Source organism: Notothenia coriiceps, unplaced genomic scaffold (assembly GCF_000735185.1).
Source record: "Notothenia coriiceps isolate Sejong01 unplaced genomic scaffold, NC01 NC01_scaffold00010597, whole genome shotgun sequence".
In the NCBI taxonomy this organism is placed as follows: Eukaryota; Metazoa; Chordata; class Actinopteri; order Perciformes; family Nototheniidae; genus Notothenia; species Notothenia coriiceps.
This window is the reverse complement of record NW_011343298.1, coordinates 147,668-163,004: the sequence shown is the minus strand read 5'-3', so window position 1 is coordinate 163,004 and position 15,337 is coordinate 147,668. Positions and strand designations below refer to the sequence as shown.

General features: G+C 40.7%; 1 long non-coding RNA gene across 1 annotated transcript in view; it reads left to right on the top strand.

Annotated features, from left to right (window-relative positions):
* The window catches only part of LOC104946109 (uncharacterized), a 36,030-nt gene extending 20,912 nt beyond the window's left edge, over positions 1–15,118 (top strand). The window contains exon 4 of the long non-coding RNA XR_798405.1: positions 15,069–15,118. This is a non-coding gene — a long non-coding RNA (uncharacterized lncRNA). The remainder of the gene's footprint in view (positions 1–15,068) is intronic.
* Positions 15,119–15,337: the final 219 nt, after the last annotated feature.

Below are 15,337 nucleotides of genomic sequence, written 5' to 3'. Positions count from 1 at the left end.
GCAGCAGCCTGACCACGCCCCCCACGCTCGACGTTTTAATGTTTGCTGTGATTCACGAGCTGTGGAATAACAATGTAATCTCAGAGCAATGCATTGTGTTCAAGCATATTATCAATTTGATCCAGAACTGGACCTGAAGCAGCGGGATAGGTTTTGGTGGACCGGTGCAAACATTCTCGGTTGCAGCCAGGACGTTTCTGAATGGTTATTGTTGACAATGCTGGTCTGTCCTGTATTTATTGTACTCTGTTTTTTACGGATGCGTTTGCCTACTGTAATTCCGATCTGAATATTTTGGCCTAATTAGCAAGAATGCGAATGTGTACAGTTTGTTAACTTAGAATTTGGACCCAGCAATGAAGTTCTCTGAAAGGCCGGGAAAAGTTGGTGTGGATAGAGGCAGAGCGCAGCGGCAGGAGCAGAGAGCGGACTGCTGCCGATACCCCCCCGTCCAACCCCCACAGAGCGGGCACCAGAGGAGTAGGGCTTGCGTCACCTCACTTTGATAAACCCAGGAAAAGGAGCAGGTGGAGTCCTGGGTACGTGTAGTGTTAATAAGTGCATGTAAACTGTTTTAATCACGGACATCCCGGCCTGATGTGCACGGGAAGTCTGTCCGTTTCGTTAACATTTGAATAGCCAAATGAACGGAAATCCGTCCTACAGTATATGCGAAAATGAGAGGTTTGGCAATGCACGTGGCCGCCGCTGCACCGTCACTCCCCTGGAATAAGCGGCATAGCAGCCTCTTTGTGACGTAGGAAAAGTTGTTGAAATCTGGATCCGTTTTTTTTCAGAGTCCGTTGCAGCCCCTTTTTTAGAGTTTGGCTCAGGAGCGAAAATAGAGACTTGTGGTGTTTTCGGACACTTGGTGGGTTCCCGTGGAACACCGGGACACACTATTCCAGTGTATAAGAAAGACGTACAAAGTGCATTTAGCCTGATAGTTCCCCTTTAAGTTCATCCATGTTTTTAAGTCCTTGGAGGCAGTCGTTGAATTTATTTAGATGATTGGTTTCATCAGGCTTGATTGATAAATATAGTGAGTATCATCCGACATAACAATTAAAATGTACAGCAGTGATCCTTATGAAATATTGCGGAAGCACAATATAATGTGAACAAAATAGGTCGAGCACTGAGCCCCAATGGCTAACTTGGTTTGCATGGAAGAATTCATCATACACAAACTTGAGACCGTTCAGATAGAAGTACTTTTTACCTTAAATACATTTATCTGACAGCTTTAGTATTAATAGCTCATTCTATATATTGCAATGGATTTCATTAAAATGTATAATAATAACTTCAAATAAAGTCATCGCGCCCAGGATATAACTGACATCCACCCAGCAGTATGTTGAAGTACAAAACAAATAAATGTATTCAATTCAAAGAAGCTGTACTGTCTTGCAGCTGAACATTAAGTTGTCGCATTCATACAAAAATATCTATTCTGCATATATGGAATACTGTTGGCTTCGTATATTTTTCAAACCTCTATACCTTTGTACTTTGCTTTGAGTAACATTGAATTGCGAATACTTTTACTCGTTATCAGATTATGCTGCAATTAAGTCTTGCTTAAGTGTTAATATTAAGAACTCCTTCCAACTCTTGAAATGTCACAGTTTTGGTATTTTTTTGGTATGTTAAGTGCAACTGTTGTCATGGACAGAGAGAGTTAAACTATTGTGGGGCTAAACTGGTTAAGGAACAGATTTAGACCTTAGTGGTAACAAGTATTTCATTAATCACTCCCTGCTTTATGTGTTGTGAGTGTTCTGTCGGGTCAATTCCGTGTGAAAATATGCAGTAGAATTAGAGCTTGAATGTTTAAAGATGGATGTGCGTCACTGAACAGCCAATTCATTAATGCAGCACTTTTGTCATATTGTGTTAATTAGAAGCAAAGCACTTAATTGAATGTATTGCAAATATGTGCAAGATCACACCATGTGTGTGTTTGTTAAATAAGTGTCTTCTAAAGCTGTGAAATGGAGATATATGAGCGGATTGAGGGTGTGAAGTGGCTTATTTGGCCGATAGCGTTCATTGCACAAAGTTGCCAAAACTAACCCTGACTAAAATAAGTTCTTGTTTTTATAACCGAGCTTTATTGAGCACATCTGCATCAACATAAACAAAAGAAATGTATGTGATCGGAGGCTCCCACACACCACAGGAGGACAAGGTATGATGCTGGTAGGACATTGTGGGGGGAATCTGAAAAGCCAATTTCCCAGTGGCCTTCTCGCACTCTGCCCTTCCATATGAGCCCATTTCCATAAAGTGCTCCCTCTGGGGACCCAACATTAATAAAATAGTTATTAGTAAATGCATTAATGCCAGCACGTCCCTTTTGCCCTCTTCGCTCCTCAAATAGCCAAATCCAACAAACACTCGCAGCACCGCAAACCGGACCTGAAACAGGGCGGGATGGCATTTGTGTGTGTCGGTGTGTGTGTGTGTGTGGTGTGTGTGTGTATGTGTGTGTGTGTGTGTGTGTGTGTGTTGAGAGTGTGTGTGTATGTGTGTGTGTGTGTGTGTGTGTGTGTGTGTGTGTGTGTGTGTGTGTGTGTGTGTGTGTGTGTGTGTGTGTGTGTGTGTGTGTGTGTGTGTGTTTCTGACCCGTCTCACCACAGAGTGCTGAATTCGTAAGGGAATTGGGCTAATGCTCATAATAGCGCCAGCCATTACAGCAAAAAGCTTTGGACGTTGTGTGCCTGCCAAATTCATAACTGTTGTGATTTTGTTTGATTGCCTGGTGCTTTTAGTTATGAAATCCCCTCGCACAGCCTTTATTTTTAATTTATCCAGTTATTTAGCAGTTTCCATTAAAGTGGGCTAAATTGCTCCGAAATAAATTCAGATAATGTTATCTCTGATGTTTAGCGATTCAACCTCCTCAATTAGCGATCTGAGACTGGTCGCCTGTGTAATTGGAGCTGATACTGCACTTGGTTTTGTGAGCAGCCATATTGTGCCTAAAATACAGATATGTTGTAATTATTCTCGATAAGCTGGCTAGTAGGCTAGGCTAAAAATTAAGTTGTTGTTCTGTGTTTATAGACAACTGACACATGCTTACAAGGCTAAATGGGTAACAAAATTTGCCATAACAAACAAATATGGACTATATCTCCCCTGCTGTGCAATTACACTTCTGTAAATATGTGCAATATACACTTTTGTGCAATAAATGATTTATTAATTACCATTTATTAACCATTTGTTAACATATTGGCAATAAAATCTACAAGAGATTGTACAGTGCAATCAGAGAGATACAGTATGTCCACGTTTTTGAGCAAGTCCACGAATCCAGTCTTTGTTAAGTCTGTCACCACCTTCGCGCAGCTGCTGGCGCCACTTCGTCCGGTCCTCCGCCAGCCTCTCCCAGTTGTCCGTCGCAATGTCCAGGGCCTTCATATCACGTTTTACGACATCCTTGAAGCGCAGCAGGCTCCTATATACTTTTTATGCATTTACTTGCGATTTAATTAGTAATTATGTAATAATAATGATGTCACTTATTTGTTTTTGCTATGTGTGCTTATATATATATATATATATATAAATCTACTTTTTCTTTTTGCCTTTCACCTGCACTGTACCTTTGCTATGTGAATTTCCCCAGTGAGAGACAAATAAAGGATTTCTGCATCAGATTTCTTTTAAATTAAGAATGTTTAGAGCATACATGAACACAAAGACATACATGTACATACTGCATCTTTGAACGGAAAACACATGTTTCTTTTCACGACGAAACACTCCTGAACTCGCCCTCGATGCACATAGAAAGATGTAAAGAAGGGATACAAAAGGGCAAGCTCTTGCCAGGCCTCTCCAGTGTGGGTGCCCCAAACAAAGGTCCTTAAGTGCATGAACTTATTTACATCTCTATTCATTTGGGGGGACATAAGGAGATGGGGAGTGGGCTGAGAGGGCAGGCTGAATGAAGCTGTCTTGTTGTGGGTGTGTTGTGAGAGATTGGTGGTGAGGGCAGCTGGAAAACAAAAAAAATATTCTGTTACTGTCCGTCTGTACATGGGTGTTTTTTTTGTGTGTGCGCGCATTCATCACTTTATCTGCCTCACAATCGAAAACATTTGCTATTCTTGTGAGGCTTATCAGGATAAATGCAACCTTAACCATTCAACCCCCTTTCTAACCTTAATGTAGCCCTTTGCTTGGTTATTACTCACTTATTGTTCAGGTCAATGGAAAAGGCTAAACATACTTACTTTGCCATACATCATTGCATATTCTTTTCAGAAATGTTACAATAATTTGCCAGTGATGGAAAGTACAAAAGTACACTTAATTGAGTACAACATTGAGGTATGTGAGTATTTGTAATGTATGCTACTTTCTACATCTTCTCCACTACAATTCAGAGGGACATTTTGTTATTTTTACTTGAATACATTTATCTGACAGCTTTAGTTAATATGCTCATTTATATATGCAATGTATTTATTAACATGTATATAATACTACAAATAAGATGTCATCGCTCCCCAGGAATAAACAGACATCCACCCAGCAGTATGTTGAGTAAAAACAAATAAATGTATCAATTAAAAATAAGCTGTACTGTCTGCAGCTGAACACAGCACGCAGACACCACAACACATACACACAAACACCACCACCACACACACCCACACACACACACACACACACACTCACCACTCCCACCCACCCACTACACACTACACACATACACTATCACACACACACACACACACTACTAAATCTCTGTTGGCAGGTGGTTGTCTCACGACTTAAAGTACTTTCTCCTTCAACCCCCGATTACTACGAGATATTATCCGCGGTCGGAATGTCGTTTTTCCGACCACCTGCTAAAACCACACGAGACGGTATAAGTACTCTGATTTGTTTTGTTTTGTTTTGTTTTTTTTAGTTGACTTTCATTTGTGATGTACTGTTTACTTGTTCGTCGTTTTTGTTGTGGGCTGTGTCCGGTATTAAAAAAAAAATGTAGTGATTATGGACTGCGGGTGAAGAGGTATACGTTATTTATGTGGTTTGTTTTGGTGTTATCAATGTGTGACATTATCTCGTGTGTTTGTGTTGTTTTTGGTTGTCACGTCATAGTCGGGTTAATGTGTCCGCTGTCAAGAGTCTGCGTGATACTCCGCCGATAGATTTGTGCGATGTTTTGATGTCTCTATTGTAATTAGACCTTAGATTAAAGTCCTTCCTCAGTTAATTTGGGGTGATATATATTGTGACTTTGGGACGATTATATTGCTATTTAAATTTTTGATTTTAGCCTGGGACACCGTCGCGCTTAAATGTGTTAGATTCTTAGATTTTCCGTGGTCCTGTTGTGTGTTTCTGTGCTGTGTGTTTGATTTTTTTTCAGCTCTGTGTGTGTGCAGTATCTCGAAAACGCTAGGATGGTTGGCTGTCGTGTGTAGTATCTACTGTAATCGTGGTTTTACCGGCTGCTATGTGTGGTTATATTTGTCTTGTAAGACAACTCCACCCCGCCGGAAAGTTTAGTATGGTTTATGAATTGTGAGACCTCACTCCTGCCAGTCTTTTGTGTGTGTGTGTGTGTTGTGGTGTGTGTGTGTGTTGTGTGTGTGGGGTGTGTGTGTGTGTAGTGTGTGTTGTGTTGTGTGTGTGTGTGTTGTGTGGTGTGTGTGATGTGTGTGTGTTGTTGTGTGTTGTGGAGTGTGGTCGTGTTTCGTGCTGTGGTGGTGTGTGTGGATGTGGTAGTTTTCTTGGGTAGGGGGGGCCCAAAGTCAGGCCACCCACGAGCACGCTCACAAACAACGCTTTACCTGTTTCTGCATACTTCTGTTCTCCCGTGTGTGTCCGTGTTACTTGGTGTTGTTGGTTTTTTGTATTCTAGTAACCCTTTTTTGGCTGTTCTTGTTGTGTGTCTATAAAACCTACAAACAAAAACCACTAAACTAGCATACAAAACACAACATAGCACCAATTACGACATACACAGCAAATTCTGTGTGTATTTGGGGGGGGTCTTGTGGTGGTGTTTGTTCCCTGTCACGACCGTATTACGTAAATGATTATTGATAAATAATAACAAACCATAGGGGGTGCTCCCTGGGAAATACCTTTACCGCAGTATAGCGTGGGGCTGGTGGCGCGTCCTCGCCAGGCGCTCTTCCGCGTGCCCTTTTAGATGAAGTCCTAAGGGGGTGTTACAGGGATGGTCGTGTAGTGTATGTGGATATCGGGAGGACCACCGACACCCCTCGGGCTAGTGTATGTAAGAACAATACACTACGGTCTAATGAGTTATTTCGAGGCCAATTAGTTTTTGTTTTTGAATACAAAATCAGGGGGTCCGCGAATCAAAACCGGTTTGTTCACGTAGGTTGGGTGTATAGACCGAGGATTGTTTATTTATATCTCCGGGTTAAGTGTTTAGGAAGTAAAATTAGAGTCACGCTGAGATATGTATCTTAGTACCAGTGCTCTATACACGTAATACATGTATGCTGTGAGATAAATATGTGTAGTGTGTGTACCACATGTTCCTTGGAACGTGGGTATAAACGTAATGTACATTATTGATACCTACCGAGTTTTTGTGTCTTACTGTTTTTACGTTCGTCATTCCTCAACCGACGAGGTGCGCAACGTCTTGCTACGTATACCCTTGTACGCAGAAGTGAGTTCTAGGTTCTATGATGTAACGTACGTATCATAGGTACTGTGCCTTAACTAACGCGTCCCTATAGTGATGACTATGTATTAAACCAAGACATATGCCTAATGTCCGCTACTTATGTATCACTATAGTGTGGTCCCTGAATTGTTCTGTGTGTGTGCCCTGAGCCATTCTCAGTCCTGAGTGCTGTTGTGGTGTGTGTGTAGGTCTGATGTGTGTATATCTGTGTTCCTTGTGTCATTAGATCCATCAGTTCGAAGCCCACTGGTTAGGATTCGCGTTGTGATAAGACGTGCGCGTATGTGTGTTTGATAGTGTGTCTATTGTGTTCATTCTGTCGAGGTGAGTTGTATTTGTGTGTAGTGTGTGTTGTACCCGGAGTGTAGTATGAGTGAGGTGTGTATGAAATGTATGTGTGTCAGTGTCAGTTGGGTAGGTGTGTGTGCGTTTATGTGCTGTGTCTAAGTGTGTGTGCTTGTCCACTTGTACTTATTGCTTCGGAATGAGGTCGGTGGGTTGTACTATAGGTTGCATTTGGATACCCGATTGTAGAGTACTAAGGTCAGTTCGTCATGCGAATCGGGGTGTTATCAAATTGATAGAGTAACAGGGTATGTTGTCAACGTGATCTTCTTTGGTTTTTTATGGTTTGACACTTGTAAGTTCTCACCTTCCTCAAGAATTATATTAGAATTCGTTCTGAGCGTTAAAAGTCTTATTAGACTATGCTCGTTTTCATTAACGATTAGTTTTACAATGAGTTCATTTTCATGTTCTCTATATCCAAACTTTTTATATGGGGTTCATCGCTCCATAAGTTATACGTCTTATTTAAAAACATACTTACGCTNTTCCTAGAGTCTCTAAAAGTACAATGGGAGCCAGAGCCTTTTCTTATCAAGCTCCACTTTTGTGGAATCAGCTTCCAGTTTGTGTTCGGACGGCAGACACCCTATCCGTTTTTAAGAGTGCGCTTAAGACCTTCCTTTTTGATAAAGCTTATAGTTAGGGCTGATTAGATTCAGCCCCTAGTAATGCTGATATAGGCTTAGTTTGTCGGGGGACATCTTACTTCTTCCTTCTCTCTGTCTATACCTGTGTACTCTCATGTTCCGATTAACCCAGCTTCCCCAAATGTCTTTCATTTTGGTTCAATGATAGCTGAGGATTATGGGTAGTTCGATGTTTTTTCCTGTGTCATGGATCGCGAGTCCTGGATCTTGAGTCGTGGCTGTGGTCCTGGATCATAAGTCCTGGATGGATATCCTCGTGGATTCATCTTTCTATTATACACACATGCATTTCCAAACATTTGGACTACCTATGTTGCAAATGTATTATCTTTTCAATTTACACACGGCATCTATTGCACGTCTGTCCGTCCTGGGAGCGGGATCCCTCCTCTGTTGCTCTCCCTGAGGTTTCTCCCATGTTCCCCTTTAAACTGTGGGTTTCTCCGGAAGTTTTTCCTTGTACAATGTGAGGGTCTAAGGACAGAGGGTGTCGTATTGTCATACTGATATTCTGTACAAACTGTGAAGTCCACTGAGACAAATGTAACATTTGTGATATTGGGCTATATAAATAAACATTGATTGATTGATTGATTGATTGATTGATTGATTGATTGATATTATGTATTGTATGCCAATACGTAATGCCAGTAAATAACACTCTTCATTATTACACAGATGTACATGTACCCATCCTAGTTTGTGGGCAAGGGCACCACGCCATTTACCATACTCTTCTTACTTTGGTCTGTTCGGGGACTTGAACCTGTGACCCTGTGGTCCTCAAGCCAAGTCACGACAGACTAAGCAAAAGCTTTGGCAAAAAATGTGTAATATGTAACATACGTACATAATAATACATGACGTAAATAAACAAAGCAAACACCCAAAAAAAAGGAACATGTTCATCTTCCACAGGACTTAACATACAGTATAAGACACAACGGTGAGTAAGATAAATCATGAAAGGAACCTATAAAGAATTTAAAGCAAATGAGAGACGAAGAAGGACAGGGGAACAGACAGTACCCATCAGTGTTAGGTGTAACGCGTTGCTATACTAAACAAACTACAGAGCCCATTCCGTGTCCTGTTATTGTTTACTTCCTCTCTGCCTTCTTATGGTGATTTATCTGACGTCCAGCGCTCCGTCTTTTAACCTCTTTTCCTTTCTCTTTCTTGATCCTCCTTAGCAACCTTCATTATAGTCCTTGACAGTGGTCTGCACTGCTGTATTAACAACGCGTCACATGTTAAGAATTTACAATGAGAATCGAGTATTCAACTAAGTCGTGTAATAAAAGTTGTTAGTAGCCTTAATGGCGTACACAGTTGTTATGCTATACCACATTGCCCTTCACTGGATGTATAATGAGCTGCACTAAACTACATTTTAGTATTTAAAATACCTAGCCATTCTTTTGAGGTTATTTTGGTAACTCAAAAGTAATATAAAAGTAGTGTAACTACTTTCAGAGACAGTAATATTGTAATGTAACTTATTACTTAAAAAAGACAGTAATAAGTAATATGTACTGTATTACATTTTGGAAGTAACTTGCCCAACACTGTTACCCATAAATGAATGAAAGTCAGGGAAGGGGGGAGAGACGGAGGCGGAGCGGCTTAATTTGAACATGGCTGCTAAGTAAGGGGAGCAGGCTAATTACTGGCTGAACAGGGCAGGCACAGGCTGCTCATGTCAAAAAGGACAGAGCCACTTATTAGGCATCAAAGTGCATTCATATCACAGCACAAAGGAGATGAGGGTCGAGGGGGTAGCCAAGAGAAGTACAGCATGCGTAAATGGAGGAGGGGGTGGGGGTTTTGCTAATGAATGTCGTTGAGAGGTGCATTATGGGACACTCGAGCAGTGGAGATGATGGAGGAGGCTGAAAGTAAGGCGTTTGGAGGAAGTTACACAAAAATAAACTAATAAGTGAGAAAAGAGATAATAACTTCCTACTGAGGTTAGATAGAATCATGTAATTACATCATGACTTTCGAGTTACTGAGATCTTGTTCAGACTGACAGCTGTTTTCGACATATCCAGATCTAATATCTATGTTTTCAAATTGGATCAGAAACGCATTGGCAGGTGAAAAGAATGCAATAGAGTAGGACAACAGTCCAATATCAGCTGAAAGCTGAATCTGGCACTGTTACGCCTGACACATTCTAATGTTTTAAGTTTTCATTAGCGTGCATTGTCCCTGCGAAATAAACAATTAAATAAACAAATAAATCAAGAGTCTTGAGTAGCTGCAAGGTCAGATAAATGTAATAGCAATTAATCAAATCTAAATTGGCACCTCAGTGGACTTCTCACAATGACGGATCAAATGCCAAAAGAGTTTGGAACCTCCAATCTTAAATACATGAGCGACTATACATATGATGTCGGTTATTGATGTCTACCTTTTTATAATTAAATTCACTTCAAAGTTAAAATTAAGCTTCTATTATGGTGACTCTTATGTCGCTCACCTGAGTCCATGCTGTAATGCTTATCTATCCAAAAACGATCTAAAGAATAATCTATTAATCTCATAGTGTAACCCATGTTTCCTTTCTGTATGTGTAGGGTCAGGGTTAGGGCAAACAATAACTTTGAGCAAAAGTGAGTAATGTCAGAGTTTTTAAGGTAATAACATTGAGTGAATGCACAGGAGTAAAGTGTGGTCTGAGTGGTCATGTATTGATTTCCAGTTGGAACTAGAGAGGGAGCTTGAAAATGTCCCTCAATGCTGGCCAGAGCACCTGAGCCCACTCACTGACACTGAGACACACAGAGGGATTGAAAGAAAGGGAAAGATCTTATTACTCACATATTAAGCCTTTGTCCAGACACTGCATTACAATGTGTGGTTCAATGACACACTTAGGTCAAAAGGACTGAATGTATTTATCAGAATCAGAATACCTTTAATCGTCCCACAGAGGTGAAATGTACATTAATACAGCAAGTAAAGAGCCAAAGATAGCTTAATATAAATAAGAAGCATGCATTCAAATATTTTTAAAAATAAAGTGGAAATTACACAATTTACAAAATACACATCCAGCACCAGTAACAGTTTTGGGGATAGCAGCCAGATGAAAGTATAAAAGGTCATCTATCCTTCAAAACTGGTTTTGGTCACGCCTGAACAAGGTCTCTCCAACGCAGGTAAAACAGCCAAAAAGTGAAATAACATATTTTTGGCCAACTCAAAGTTATGATACTTACGCATTTTGTTCAGCAGGATAATCTCGATATATTTACTCCACTATAAGACATTTGAATCATAAATGAAATCACTAGAAGTAAAAAGCTAAAATAACTATTGTTGCCTGGCTGTGCGTCACCACCGCTAAGCTAAAGGTTGCTAATGTTTGGCATGATGACGTGTAGTGTCTCATTTAGCCGCTTGTTAGCAACAGCCGTTCTTAAGCTAGCTTCGGACATTCACCAGTGGGCTATTTATTGATACATTTTATGTGGTAGAACAAAACAACTCTCTAGCTTGTGTTAACCACAGACCTTATTTCAGGAATACCCAAAACACATTTAAAAAAGAAAACGTTGACTTTGAGACAAGGAACAGGAAGTGATAAAATACTGACTCATTTCTGGGTTTTAGTAGTCATTCCTCCACTGCTCTATAGTCATGTTCAAATGTGGATAAAGAGCGACATGTTTGGGACCCACATCCGGTGGTGGTGCAGTGGGAAATGGTTAGTAAACTCCGGCCAGCATCTAAGCATCCTGGGTTCAATGTATATGATGCAGGGAACCAGAGGAACCATTAAACTCTTAAGTTCAACCCCTAGCTGCTCACACCCGGCCGGGGCTGGCATGGGATGAAAGGCCGTCTAGAAACCTTGGGTCTAACCGCACACACTTAACCATAGCTCACTCCCCCCCCCCCCCTGGACCCTGGCCTGCAGCCCAGCACATATGGAGTGCTTATTAAAGAGAAGTCTGAGCTCCATGTGCTGTGTCCCAGGCTGGAGGAATGTTCCTGGTCGACAGCAGATTACAGTGTTGAGGTATGTGTGAGGAACCTGCTTTGTGTATGTGTGTGCATGTGGCTTTTTAATACAGTTAAAAACATGTGCATCTGTTGGTATGTCAACATTGTGTTTGCATTTTAATGTCTTCTTTAGATATGACATTGCATGTATTTATAGTATGTTTCTTCGTTAGATGATAATCATGATTTAGTCTATGAATCAGGCAGGTATAAAAGTCTTTTTTTTTTCCCAAACAGAAAATATTTACAACAAATTAAAGTAATTATTTCACAAAATCATAATAAATAATAATTTAATACATTTAAAAAAGAAATACAAATAAAAAGAGGACAAATAGAAAGTGTGTTGTTTTAAGTGTGTGTTTGGATGAATATAGAAGTTTTGTTTTAAAGTGTGTCAATGTGTGTGTTTTTTCTTTTATTAATTATTTGAAACATGAAGCTACACTACACAAACATTTCTAAAATCGAGATTAATAAAGTACTATCTTATCTCATCTTATCTTATGTAGGCCTATCTGTTTTTAGGGTGTTTCAAATAAAAAAGCCTCTCTATTGGAGTGTATATATATGCACAGAGACAGATCATTAACAGACAAATAGCTTTAAGGCCCATTTTTTAACACACTAACCTCCATTGTCCCAACGTCAATACAAGAACCAGTATTTGTGTTATTTGCTTGCTAAATTAGCATGCTGGCACTCTCATTTGTGCCGTTTGGAACGTTCAAGCGCCAGGGTCAAAGTCGTATTAGCAAAAGGTGAGACCAAACAAATGAGATTATAGCTGAATTAGCTAATTATCATCATTTCCATTCCCTCACAGCCTGTAACATCTACGGCGTAATGGTGCTCGTCAGGTTTATTGTTGTGTTTGTCTGGAAAGCCTTTGCCCTCTGGTCTCACCTGCTGAAACACATCGCCCATCCATTAGAATGCATTATGGAAATTAAATCTTTGTTGTGTTTTCTTTTTTTTTTACTATAAGCCTTGATATGACAGCTTCTCTCTGCTTTGCTGTGTATTTTTCCACAGAGGAAGTGTGAAGAAAGATTTAAAAAAAGAACGTATGTGTGTCTTTATTCAAGGTTACATCGGGCTTGAATTCGTGAAAGGGTACCTATTAGAGACATACCTTTCAGAGGAAAATTGGAGCCTTTTAAGGACGACATGCTAATTCATGTCAAAAAGGCTTTTAGTCAGGAGGACAGGGCCGCAGGAAAGGCAGCTGTGTTACATTCATACAGGCTGATGTGCACTCACATCCAGGATATCGCACAACATCAGGATTAACTTTAAAAACAAAAGGAAAATAAAGAAAAAAACGACTTATATGTAAAAACATAATTCCACTACTATAAGGGGACTGTAACACATTGTGCTTTTTATGCCTTCAAATTGCATTTTATTCAGTCACAGACTACTGTACAGAAAATAACAAATTTTTGCTGCTTACAAAAACCTTCAATGCTCCGTTTTGGACTGGAAAAACACCTAATGAACCTAATAAATGCACAATTACAAAACTTAAAACCAGGCTCTTCTTTAGAATTGTCTCCAAAAATCTAGTATCTGTGGAAAATGCTTGAACCTACAATTCCTATATTGCAACTCAATGAGATCTTTAATAAGAACTTCCCTGCCTGCTAAATGCACTTGTCTTTTAAACTACATGCACCCAGATAAGGGTTTGAATATCAAATATGTGAAATATTTGATACATGGTCTCATGTTTAACAAAGATCTTTGTATAACTCTAAATGGGTAATTATGAACATATTCTGTAAAATGCATGTGTGTATCTGATGTAGCATTCTAAAGGTTTTAGAATCATCCTTCAATGTGTACCGTGTACAAAATTCCAACAGCTTTTACATGGCAGTAACCAGTCTCCACTGTATCGTGCACAATTCAAATGCGGTGGAATATACAGTGTCATGCTCTTGCTGCTCCGGGGTCATCAATGCTTTTCAGGCTCCGGGATAATCTGATTGGTGATGGCAAAGGTCCAGTCACATGGTATGACCTTAAAGATGAATTTGGACCTGCTAGGGCTCTCCACTGAGTCTTCACAAAGCGAGGCGTGGACCTCCTGGGATCCTGTAGCTGTGAGAGATCAAACAAAGAGTTGAAGATAGAGGAGGGAGACACTCTGCCTGGACTGATAACCCTCACCCTGCTGACACTGACAGTTACACCATGTCTATGCTAGAGATGACACACATCCACACACTTAACACTCGGTATTTGCTTTACTCATCATTTCTTTACCCCATCATAATTCTCACACTTCCATTGTCTCATCCCAGTCCATCTCTGCCTTCCCCCCCTCCTCTTCTCTTCAGCCAGACAGGAAGCTAAGGGTCTTTCATTTTTTTCTGACACCCTTGTCCTTCAGCCTATTGATTGGCGACCGAGCCGACGAGCCCCTGTCGGTTTCTAATAGAAATTGAAGTTCATCAGCCTTTCCTTTACCCTGACACACACACACACGCACACGCACGCACGCACACACGCACACACAAACACACACACACACACACACACTAACTCAGGGCTCCTCCACCCAGGGACCCTCCCGTCAGCAGACACCCAGTGATCTACTGAAGAAAGGCCAGCGGTCTAACCTTTGCAGCACCGTCCTCACTTCCTGCAAGCTTTGCTCTTCCTAAAAGTCTGTTTGTTTGTTCTGGATGGTTTTGTCCTTGAGTTCTTATGTCCTAATTTTATAACAGGCTATGTTTTGCCTTTTTATGATAGCTGATGGTGCACTGTTATTTGTGTTGCATTGAAGGTGAAATGCTTTTCTTTAAATTAAGGAAAGGGGTGTCATTATATAACGTTAATATTATGACAATGGGACCAATGTGAACAGATGCAATCCATAGCTTACATTCGAAAAGTGCTTTGTATTGTAGTTGAACAAATAGGCTACTGCAAATAAATCACATTGTTTACATTTGAATTAGAATTTTTTGGGGAAGCTGATGAACCAACAGGCAAACAAATGTTAACTAAATACATCATTACAGATATGGAGCAGCATTATCATTAGCATAGTATGTATTTATAACTACTTGTTGCTGTTGTTGTCAGAAAACACACCTCGCCTAGTGTAATAGCTCCGATTAATAAATGTCACCGTCTGTGTGAAGATGGCATTATGACGGAGCGCGCGGCCCCGCGAGAGTGTGCGGTGGTGCGTTCAAGGACCTCAGTAGAAAATCGGCCCTTTCTGTGTCAGCCCCCGATGGGCCAAACTTCCTTTTATGGAAGGTTTGGCGGCGGAGTGGGCCACCAGAGAGTTCCACAGCGTCTTAGCTGTGGCTCGACAGCTGCTTGCATGTCCCCTAGCAAAGTTTATGGGGAATGGAACCTCAGCTGTGTACTGACAGAGGGGATGGACAGGTTTTGCAGTATCCCTCCTCCACTCAGGGGCATAAGTGAGGCAAATCTATCATCCCAGGAGGGGATAGGTTTCCTTTCAACAGAGATTCTGGCCCTGTTGCAAAAACAGGCTGTGTCTGTTGTGCACTCTCAGGACAGAGAAAAGGGGCTTTATTCCATGTACTTCCTGGTTTCCAAGAAGACAGGAGGATTCAGACCCATTCTGGATCTTTGCATCCTG